This window comes from Neovison vison, chromosome 12 (genome assembly GCF_020171115.1).
Source record: "Neovison vison isolate M4711 chromosome 12, ASM_NN_V1, whole genome shotgun sequence".
Taxonomy (NCBI): Eukaryota; Metazoa; Chordata; class Mammalia; order Carnivora; family Mustelidae; genus Neogale; species Neogale vison.
This window is the reverse complement of record NC_058102.1, coordinates 87,854,915-87,863,469: the sequence shown is the minus strand read 5'-3', so window position 1 is coordinate 87,863,469 and position 8,555 is coordinate 87,854,915.

Sequence of the window (8,555 nt, the reverse complement as noted above, 5' to 3'; positions counted from 1 at the left end):
CCAACCGAGGAGGCGATGGAGGGGGAAGTGGCCCCTCGCTCTCTGAGCCGCGGAGGGGTTGGCCTGGAATCCGGGACTGGTCCCGGGCCTAGAAGGAGCAGCCCGGGCAGAGTTTGGGGCTGACAGGGTCCGAAATATTTTAGCCCCGCCCTCTCCGCCCCCTACCCCCGCCCCAAGGACTCCCCACTCGGTCCAAATCCCTCAACCTCCTCCCTCTTGCCCCTTCACCCCCTCTTATTCACTCCCCTCTTCCGCAGGCTCCCTGGCTCAGCGCAGGGTAAACAGGCCCCATGGGACTGCTCGGGGTCAGTGGTGAGAACAGTGGAGCCCTTGCAGCCACAGCACAGCTCAGTGACAAGGATGCCTATCCCTACAAGGCTTGGCCCGATGGAGGGAGAAGCTAGGAACGGCCTTGGGACTGCCCCCTTCCAGGCAGGCCCCTCACCCCACCAAATGGAGATGGGGACTGGAACCTATGTGGGGACACTGATGGGACAAGGCAGACAAGGCTCCGGGGAGGAGAACAGAATGGCAAGAGAGACTTGCTCTTCCTCCAGATTCCTTTACAGAGGCTCAGAACACTGACATCATCGGCTTACTTTGCTCCAACCACTGGGAGCACCCTGAAGGCAGGACTTCATTTCTAGCCTCCTCCTTACCCACAAAGACCCTGAAGTCTGGGAATCCAGACTAGTTGCGTAACCTCAGACAAGTGACACCTCTCCACACCTCACACCCCCGTCTGCTAAATGGGCGTAATCAACAAGGCCAGTCTCACAGGGCCATCATGAAAATGAAGGCAATGATGCTCATCCTAGTGCAGAGTAAAAATGCTAGCTGGCATCAAAGGACATGTTAAATTAATAAATAAAAAAGCTGGGGAAGGGTACCTGGGGGGCTCAGTGGGTTAAGCCTCTGCCTTCCGCTCAAGTCATGATCTCAGGGTCTTGGGTGCTCCAGAGAGCACCACATTGGGCTCTCTGCTCAGCAGGGAGCCTGCTTCCCCCTCTCTCTCTGCCTGCCTCTCTACCTTCTTGTGATCTCTCTCTCTCTCTCTCTCTCTCTCTGTGTCAAATAAATAATAACTAAAATCTTAAAAAAAAAAAAAATGCTGGGTAGCCTTGGAGGCAAGCGGAAAGAGCAGGTATTGGAAGCCGAAGTGAACCTCTAAGGTGTCTTCCTCTATAAAGATTGTGTAAAATGGGCCAGGGACCCCCACCCTCTCCTGGGAATAGAGGCTGGGGGGACATCAGCCAAAGGCTCAGCCAGCCATCAACTGCTGACTGACCTCACTTCCTCTGCAGAATCCCTCCCCAGCCCCCACCCCACAGCTGCTTCACAACTCCCGGAGCACTGTGAATTCCAGAACCAAGGCACACCCAGATTTCAGTGTCAGGATAGAGCTGTGTCCTGCAGCCAATAGGAAGTACTATGGGATTACCGTATCTGCTCTTCCAGATTATAGCGGCCACTTCGGAGTGTGGCCTCCTGTCCATCTCTCATACCCACTCTCCCCCCGCCCCGCTCTGGCTTCTGATAAACTTCTCCCAATCCAGCCCATGGATCTCTGTTCTGGGAGGTGGAAGTGGGGGCTTCCCCAAGGGAAGCATTCAGTCTGAGACATACAGCAAGCACTGAAATAGTGACACGGCTAGGTCTGAGTTGCTGGTGAGAGTCAGCGGGGACAGGGAACTTGATCTGGGAAGGGGTCATGAAACAGATGAAGGAGGGTTGGGTTTGGAGGAGGAATGCAGGGCCCATGGGGAACTGGGGAACCCCCACCTTGCCAGAGCGCTGAGTCCCCTGGATCCCAACTGGGGCTCTCTCGGGCTTCCTGTGACCCTCATGGGTTCTAGAGCACCCAGAGAACCAGGGGAAGGCACTGGAGAAGGGATGCAGAGTTGGAGAAAGCCCTGGAGACTCAGCCCAATGAGGAAAGGAAAAAGGAATTACAAACTGTGTCCAAGTGTATAAGATTAATTACTCAGAAGACCAGCTGTTCCTCATATTCAGTGAGGACAGAACAAGAGGAAACAGGCTGAAAGGGCTATGATTCGAATTTACATATTCAGAAGAATTTCCCAATGGTGTGTGAAACAGAGTCCTCGAGATCCTAGGGAGGCACGTGGGGTGAACTTCCAGGAGATTTTGACCTGTGGAAGGCAAGTCACGTGGAGTCCTGCATGGGAGCAGGTTGGACAATTTGTGCTTTCAGGCCCAGCTGTATCAGGTTCAAACACTGCTCTTGACACCAGGGCGGGGCGAGCAGCGCGGTATTGGACCCATGCAGATGGACAGGACCCCATGCTTGGCTTAATGCTCTGCCGTTGCCATTTTGAAATTCTTAATCATATTTGAACGAGGGGCCTGCCATTTTCATTTTGCACTGGGCCCCACAGATTATGTAGCTGGTTCTGCACCAGGATGAGTAGGAAGAAAAAACAAGGGCGGGGAGGGGGGGCGCTGAATTAGCAGAGAGGGTGAGCTGGGCTTTGCTTCATTTAAATTGTGGAGTGGGAGATTTAGATCAGCCAACCGAGAGATTTTTCAAATGCAAGAAACATGGATACAGTAGAACAAGGTTCTGCTACCTGAGGACGAAGAAGAACCAGAAGAACCGTGGGTCTCCTTTAGGAGAGAAGTGGGGCAGATACCTGTGAATTCTGTTTGTCCATTTATTCAACACAGAGGACAGAGTGAGCTTTGTGGCCTGAGTTTTGCCTGGAGCGGGAGGGAGAAGCGACCTCTCCAGGTCTCCTTCAGTTCTGAGCGGAAGCACCATCGATTGTGTCCCAAAGGCAACAATAAACCAGGGGTCATGGGGCCTGGGTTTCGGGCCTGGATCACCTCTCTAGGCCTCAGTTTCTTCCTCGGGACACTGAGGGGTTTAAACCAGATACTTCCAAAGGTCGTGCCCAGCCTTCTATCAACTTGTTGGTTCTACAATTCAGAAAATGGTCTGGTCCCACCCAGCCAGTCCATCACGGCTCCGGTGGAAAGGAGACATGGCTGGTGCTAAGGTCTGGGGAGGGCACAGCAGCCAGAGCCCGCCCAGCCCTCCAGGAAGAGGCTGGCAGGCAGGGGCCAGATTGCCAGACTTGGAGCCACCGAGTCACCTTCCTCTTCCTCTCCAGCTCCTCCAGGATGTCCCCTAGGTGGGTTCATCCGCTCCTCGCCTATCCCTGGGCCATCAGGATGACTCATCCCAGGATGGAAGCCCTGAAGGAAGGGGTAGCATGTCAGGACAGCAGGTCTGAGACTGGGCAGTGCCCACACAATGGCTCAGGGTGAGTTGGCCTACAGCTACAGCGCAGCCTGGAGCACCACCCCCTCCCCGGCAAGCCCCTCCCCACTGCCCCTCCCACACAATGGCTCAGGGTGAGTTGGCCTACAGCGCAGCCTGGAGCACCACCCCCTCCCCGGCAAGCCCCTCCCCACTGCCCCTCCCTACAGGCCCCCTCCCCACAGGCCCCTCCACACAGGCCCCCTCAAGGCTTCGACTTGTCCCCCAAACCAGCCCCACTGCTGTGGGAAAGAGTCCTGGGCTTGGACTTGGAGTGTCCGCACGTGAGCCTTCATCTCCACACCTGTGCCAGGTGCTGACCGTTCCTTCTCTACCACATTCTCTGCCTAAAGGCAAATGATCTAGGAGAATCCCCTAGCTGTAAAACCCACACAGATGTCTGGCTGTGTACAAGAGGGAGGCTGAGCTGTGGGGTGGGAGAAAGAGCGTGAACCGGGAGGCAGGTGATCAGAGGCTCTGTTTCCTTTCGGAGGCTCTGTTTCCGGTCCAAGACGAGTACCACCTGCTGCTTCGTGGGCTTCTAGGTACCTACACGAGGGCTAGCTATCCAGAGGAAGGCAGAGCCCACTGCAGAGGACTTGGAAGGATGAGGTGACCGTTCCAGAAAAAAAATTCTAAAGATCCCAAATAAGCAGGGCAGTGATGGGATTCTGCAGAGAAACCTTATAAGGAGAAGCACCTGTGCCCAGCCCCAGACCCTCTTGCTGAGGCCCACCCCCTTCCCAATGTCTCAGCTATTCCTTTCTCTGTCATTCATTTGCTAACTCTGAATAGTATGTTCACACTGCTGTCTCTCCTTCTTTTTTCAGCTTTGTTGACGTCCGTTGACAAATAAAATTATAAGATATTTGAAGTGTGTATCATAAAGGTTTCATACACAGGTACAAGGATTCTTTCCATCAAAAAAAAAACCAAACCAAAAACAAACAAACAAACAAACCCACACATCCATTACCCTCATATTTATCTTTTTGTTGTTGTTGTTGAGAAGGTTTTTGGGAATAGAATTTAAGTTCTAGGGGCGCCTGGGTGGCTCAGTTGGTTAGGCTGCTGCCTTTGGCTCAGGTCATGATTCCAGGGTCCTGGGATCAAGCCCCTCATTGGGCTCTCTGCTCAGTGGGAAGCCTGCTTTCCCTCTGCCTGCCACTCTGCTTACTTGTGGGCTCTCTCTCTCTCTGTCAAATAAATAAATAAAATCTTAAAAGAATTTAAGTTCTACATAATTAGCTAATCTCAATTATACAAGACAGTATTCTCAACTACGGATAGTCACGATATTTTACATTAGATCCCCAGACCTTATTCATCTTCTAGCTGCAAGTTTTTACCTTTTCACCAACCTCTCTCCCTATTTCCCCAGTCCTCAGCGCTGGCAACCACTTTTCTGTTCTCCGTGTCTGTAAGTTTGCCTTGATTTGGATTAAGTGACACCGTACAATATTTGTCTTTTGGCTGCCTCTACATTTAAAACCTTCAGGCATTATTATTTTTTTTTAAGATTTTATTTTTAAGAACTCTCTACACCCAACATGGGGCCTGAACTCACGACCCTGAGATCAAGAGTCACCCAACTTGACCAACTGAGCCACCCAGGCATCCTCTGCCCTTAATTTAAAACTTTGGAATGTAGGCCCTTTATTTGTTTTTGTTTTGTTAATTGAAAGATCATTGGAGATGCTTGGAAGGTCGGGCTGAGCATTTAGGATGGCATGGGAGTTCATAGAGTCATCAAGACTCTTCACTCTAAAGAAAAGCAGATCCCAAATTTGTAGGGCAAGGGTGGGCAGAGTTGCCCGGCAGGGGTTGGGGGTCTGGGAGGTTCCTGGATGGTGCCAAGGGGACCCTTGTTGCCTGAGGACAGAGTCTGAGGGGTTAAAGGGACTATCCCCAATGGGAAGGGCTTGGTATTTGGACAAGGAGGGGGTCCCCAGAATTTGCGAGCTGGTTAGAGACCCAGCTGGGAGAGATTGTTCGAAAGAGGGTCTGGGTGGCTGGGTGAGGCCACAGGCCAGCGGGATTTCCTTCAGCTCCAGTCACTCGGGTGGGTGGGACCGGATTGCTGGAACTGGACACAGGAATCTGCCTTTGTTTCCAGCTAGAGGGGAAATGCCATAAATCCTGCCCCTTTCCCACCCCTCCGGCATCCGTGCCCGGGCTCTGGCCTTGCAGCCCTGGACAGCCTGGTATGGACAGCCGTCAGCAAGCTCTTGATCCCTGGACCTCCTCACCCACAGACCTCTGCCCTAAATTCCCCCACAGCAGATCAGGGGCACGGATGTAGGAAGTAGAGGTCAGGAGGTCTCCAAGGCGGGTCTGAAGTAAATAACCACCAAGCAGGATTTAGATTTTGACCTGCTCCCCTCTCTCCTCCTCCAAGGGACCACGGCTTTTCAGCGAGGTCTAAGGGTGACCTCGAGGGTAAGCCTTGGCCCTCTTCCCCCCACCAACTCCCACTCCAAAGAGCTGGACAGTCTACAGCTCAGAGCACAGTCCAACGGGCAATGCCTGGAGCTGGACAGCTGGGGAATGGGGAGTGCTGGGGAGCAGCAGGGCTGGGGGAGGGGCAGGATGGGACCCCAAGGACAGGGAACCCTGTCTTTACTTTTCCCAGTCCTTGGGTCTGAGTCTTTGTGTCCCTGTGACGGGGTGGGTTTATGTGTCCTTGTTGGAGGAGCGGCAGTGGGCCTGTGTATACTTCTGAGCCTGGGGAACTGCAGGGCCCTATGGGATCTGGGCCGGTGGTGTGTTGGCACATGACATTGCCCGTGTGACCAATGCTGCAGGCTGCACAGTCCCTCCAAATCCAAGCCTTGCTCTCCAGTCAGTCCTCCCTACGGATGTGGTACCTTCTTTAACCATGAACAGCCAGGGTCCCTCTGAGGAAAAGGAGAGAAGGGAACGGCTCCGATTGTCTGCAGGAACCCTGGCCAGGTGGGTTTGACAGGGAGGCCAGCGGAAATCTGATGGCAGAAGTGTACTCAGAGGCCAGGGACAGGAATGGGTGGGGGATGGGGGAGAAAGTGTGGGGAATGGAAGATGCATGGTTGGTTCCAACCATTTGGGAAGTATGACTGCTGGAGGGGAGGGAATCCTGTCCAGGTGCCCCAGCTTAGAAGAAAGGGACCATAAACCAATGAGTCTCCACCTGTCCCTCTGTCCTCCCTACATATGTACTCCCTTGCCTTGTCTTGCTTGGCCCAGCAGGACTTCTCTGGGGTGTGCCCTGGGATGACTAGGGACACCGGCTCTTAGACCAGGACAGTCCCTATAAAGAGGAAGGCAATAACAAAGGGTGCTCTAAGCATCCCAGACCTCGATGGAGCCTGAACTTAGTTCTTATGTACACACATTCATTACACCTGTAAGGGGCTAGGCGCAGAGCCAGAAACTGGGGAGACAGACCCAGGTTCGGCCCATGCAGGACAGAGGGGAGGCTGTCCCAGGAGTCCTCACAAGGCTGGCTGACATCCCAGTGTGTCCGAAAAGCCAACTTTTCAGTCTCTTTTGTAGGAGCCCCTGTTGGGCAGGGTGAGGGTGCACAGGCACATGCAGGGAGCAGGCTGGCTGCCATCAGTGCTGTAGGGACAGGCAGCAGGCCAAGAGTGCCCCGGGGGGAGGGGGGAAGAGTTTCCAGGATCGGCTCTGAGAAGGCTGTCTGGGATAAGCATGTCTCCACTTCAGGGCCCACCGGAGTAGCATCCTGGGGTCATGGGGGGGATGCCACGGGGTTCCCAGGACATGTCCCACTGGCCTTCTCCCCAGCCACCCCCTTGGCCACACCCCTTGCAGATCAGCCCAGTCACAAAACCTGTTGTTGATGGGGCTGCTGACTGTCAGCAGGGCCACACTCAGTGCCCACATAGCCCACCCCCTGTTTAGGCTGCAGGACAACCCTGAGAAGTAAAGATTATGTACTATCACGGCTGAATGTTACAAATTAGGAGACTGAGGCTGGGAGTGGGCCTGGGTCATGGAGATGGTCAGAAGCAGAGCCGGGATCCAAAGTCAGGAGTTGGCCTGAGCAGGGTGCTTTTGCAGGGCCATGCTCTGCACAGTCAGGAACCTGGCCCTGGGTCCCCCAGCCTCCGCTGACGGGGACTCCATGCCGGGCTGCAGGAGCTGGGCTGGCATGGGAAGAAGCTGGGATGTTTGGGCGGCACAAGCAGAGCAGCTCCCATCGGTGTCTTTCCTCTCTGGAAGCCTGAAAGGCTGTCAGAAGCTGTTACAGGATTCGGGACATAATGCTTGCTTGGCCTGGAGGGGGTACTCGTGGGACTGCAGACCTGGGACTAGAGCTGCCCCAGGATGGCTGGGGACCGATGGTGGGGCTCCAAGGTGGAGAGGCTGCTTCTGCGGGAGGATGACTGCCTGCTTGTGGAAGCCCCCAGCCCAGATCCAGCCCATGCTGGCCAGGAGGGAGAGCGAGCCACAAAGGGTTAGTTCTCCGGTCCTGAAGATGCTGACGTCACCCCTGTGCCCTAGGACAACTCAGGCTGGTTAGACGTGGCAGGGAGAGGCTCAGAAAGCCCAGGCAGCCAGGCCATGGGCGGAGGCCATGTGCCGCTGTGGAAGGGAAACAGACTCCAGGGTCCACAGACGCGAGCTCTGAGTTCCACTTCTCCTCTACCAGTTGGTGACCTTGCACAAGTCCCTTAATCATGGTCTGTTGCCTTGACTATAAAATAGGAAGGTCATGAGGATTCAATAGGGGAATGGTGATGCTAAGGCCAGGACAGTTCCAGCTGGCTGAATTCTCTCAGCGGCCCCGTGCTGACATGTTAGTGTCACCTCCACGGTGTGTGTGAGAGCCTGGAGCTCAGACTGGCTCAGTGACTTGCCCAAGGTCACCAGCCATCTCCCAGCCTGAAGCTTGTAACCACCACACTGTTCCAAGCCGGCAGATGTAGTTTCTTTCCGTCTTCGATGGGAGGAAAGGACCCCAGCTCCATCCCGGAGGCCCAGAAATAGCTCAGTCAAACTCAGTCCCCCAGGACCCTTCCACAGTACCTCAAACCTTGGTAGCACTTTACAATTTAATGGGACCTCTTAACCCAGATTTTCTAATGGATCTTTCCCAAAACCCTGTCTTCCCCCCATGAACAGATGCGAAAACAGAGGCAAGAGGAAATAAAGTGTCTTAATCACAGGCAGGAAATGGTAAATCAGCCTGGAATCTAGTCCAATCCACCATAGTTGCCTTCAGAAGCCTCCAGCAAAGGGAAGTCTGGGTGGCTCAGTCAACTGAGCTGCT